Here is a 3,390-nt window from a genome sequence, read left to right on the forward strand (position 1 = left end):
ATAGACATCTTCAAAAGGTTTTTATGGCAAGGACCTAGAACGGAAAAAATGGGCTCTTATATCATGGAACAGGCTCAGAAAACCCTTGAAAGAAAGAGGATTAGGACTCTGAGATCCCTAAATACTAAATCAGATCATGGGGGAATGTTATGGTGGAGATGGATCCAGAGAGGGGTAGACCTATGGAAACAATTATGGGAGAGGAAGTATGACATGTCTATATCAATAGAAGGAAAGATTAGACTCCAAGATAGCAAGAAATGTTCAGAAATATGGAACCTAGCCTTAGATAACAGAGATCTGATCAGTAACCAGAGTTTCTGGGAAATCAGAGGAGGTGACAAAGCTAATTTCTAGGAAGAAGTGTCGCAACAGAGAGAAAAACTAGATAGTAAGCTTGAGCTTGAATAAGTCCACTAATATACCATCATCCATGGGTAAAAAATAGTTAAAAAGACCAGGAGCATCAAACCTGGAGAATAATGGAGAAAGTGGAAACAAAAACAGGATTGGCGAGATGCACCAGAAACATCCTAGTGGAAGTTATAAAAAAATGAAATGGCAACTCGAAAAATACCAAAAGTATAAGGGCTAGACATACTTTGATGGGGTTACATTATTAAAGGGATGTTCAGAATTAAAGAGGGTTATCAACTACAAGCAGAACATCTCAGGCATCAAGGGACAAATATTTGGGAAAGCATATGGAAATAAAAGACATGGCCGAAGGTCACCTTCTTCATATGGAGCATATGCCACAGGCATGCAATTACATGGGATCAACTGCAAAAAAGGGGCCGCAAGAACCCTCGATATGCAACTTATGTAAAGAACAAGAAGAAACAATGGAGCACATGACCAATACATGTAGATACAATGATAGCTTGTGGAAAAAACATAATCAACTCTTCGTAGTTAGTGATAGGAATCCGAACAACATGAAGACAACAATAGATAATTGGCAGAAAAAGCCTTACGAAAACACAATCCAGAACCGAGCTTGGAGAATTTCGTTAGGGTTTGTCTCACGAGAAATATTGAAGGAAAGAAATAACCCGATATTCAAAGAAGAAAGAAGAAATGAAGTAGAAAAATGGAATTAGATAATACAGAGCATAAGAGAGACAATACTGGCAGAGAAATGGTATGAGGAAGATTGGAAAAGAAATGCAAAAGAAGAAAGAATAATAAAAGGCCTAAACTTGAAATCTAGTATGTTAAACTCATCCTCATGGAAGCACCATACCCCCATTGGAGAGTATTCAAATTACTATAAATGGCCTCAAAAATAATTTCTCAAACTTAATTTTGATGGACCTGCAAAAACAAAACCTGGTGCAGCAGGGACAGGAGAATTATTCAAAGATGACAAGGGGAAAACGCTCAGAGTTTACGCCATGGATTGCGGCAATACAACCAACAATGAAGTAGAGCTTCATGCTCTAAAAAGAGGACTGGAAATTGCGATAAGAGAACAATTCCAAAGATTGCAGGTAGAAGGAGACTGAAAAATTGCGATAGAAATGGTGAAGAAGCTACAACAAGGAACACAGTGGGAAAGAATGAGCCAAAGTTGGAGGACTGTGTGGCTGGTCCAAGAGATCAGCAGGCTAATTCGATAGATAGGATACATTATCCCAAGACATGTCTGAAGGATGTGCAACGTGGCAGTTGACACTTTGGAAAACTGGGGATGTGGCCAGGTGGGTAGAAACCTTGATATAAAAGCAGAAGAGTTATTACAAATGCAGGAAATTAAGAAAGTAGTGGAAATACTAGAAAAACACAATGAGCATGAGGAGAAACCCCGATTGGGGTGTGGCAAAGAAGAGGAGGTGGCCAACAATGATGGGAAGTGGAGATATAGATATCATCCACACGAGCACAATTACAGAGATCTCTTCGGGATGTAGAGGAAGATTACAACAGGAAGGGCAGGTGGATGGATAGGGTAGGGAGGGAGCAAGCCCTGAGAGGAGGAAGGTAGAGCCAAGAAGGGAAGAAAGAGAGGAAGGCCTAGGAGCCAGTGAGAGAGTGGAAAGAATGATGGCAGCAAGTGGTAGGATAATGGAGAAGGACTCACGGTAGGAGCAGCCATAGGCATGTGTGAGTTAATGAGAGATAGAGTGGGAAGGGACGGAGGGCCATCTGTTGTTGGGAAAAGTATCTATTCAGAATGCCCCTATCCCACTCTAAGGTGTGACAGTGCCTTAGCAACAAACAAGGAAAACACTTGTGTATTCTTCTTTATGAAATGTAAACGAAGAGGAAGGATAAACTAACCTGTGTCTTGCGCTAGTTTGTTGATCCAATCGCTCTCCTCTTCAATAGCTTCCAGCTCCCTGCTCTCTTACCAACCCAGCTTCACCAAATTCCTGTAAGATCACAGAAGAGAGAAACTACACGAAGATATAGATTTACATTCATAAAAAGCTTAGGATCAGATTAAGCTAAACATGCAAATATAACAAAACATCACTGATACACAAGCATGTAGAAGAAACTCAAATAGTTTTATTGATGCAATAAGAAGATCCAGGAGGAGATACAACCAAGTGAGTCCCGATCCAGCATCTACCTCCCAGCAAAGGAATCCCTTCCTCACCTCCAACAAAGCATAAATCACCCAATACAATAATCTCAATCTCAAAACCAACAACAATTCTCTGCAAAGTACAAAATTCCAGCCTCTGGATCTCTGGGATGAGGGATCCATATATAGATGTAAGCAGAGAGGATGAGTCAGCTTATGTTTTGACTTGTGGCTTCTCTCTGTCAGTTCTTGCTTCCACTTGGAGACTAAGAGCCTCTTACTCATCACTGGTCGAATTCAGTGAGGCAGGTGTCATTGGAGAAGATTCTGGAACCTTCCATTGTCTCTCCACCTCGTTCAATGACTCCGCCACTTGTCATTTCCCACTCAACGCACCTGGGTAGTGCATTCAAGTGCGTTGCAACGCACCTAGCCAGTGTATTTGGGTGCTTTGCAACGCAGCCAGCTAGTGGATCTTCTGAATTGATCCTGATTTGACTAGTTTTGAGCAGTTTCTGGTGGAGAACTTCTGGGAGAAGCTGTCATTGGTTGACCTTGTTCCTTTAGGGGCAGGAACAACATTTTTAGGGACTTTGGATCCCTTGGATTATGGACATTTCATGCTTAGAGCTGCAAGGCACAAAAATGTCTATAACAGTTGCCCCCTAAAGTATGAGTCCGTTTATCGGGTGAAATGCTTTATTAGGAGGATCCGAAGTTCTTTCAATGCTGGGAGGAGACCTGTAATAAGATACAATACAATACATTATTTTCATACTTTTCTCATGATCTAGCTGAGGCGGGCATTCCCATGCTCAGCTTTATAAACTCATTTTTATGTACATAGGACAGACAAT

Source organism: Pinus tabuliformis, chromosome 9 (assembly GCF_031772625.1).
Source record: "Pinus tabuliformis cultivar Carrire ecotype Pingquan chromosome 9, CPIR1, whole genome shotgun sequence".
In the NCBI taxonomy this organism is placed as follows: Eukaryota; Viridiplantae; Streptophyta; class Pinopsida; order Pinales; family Pinaceae; genus Pinus; species Pinus tabuliformis.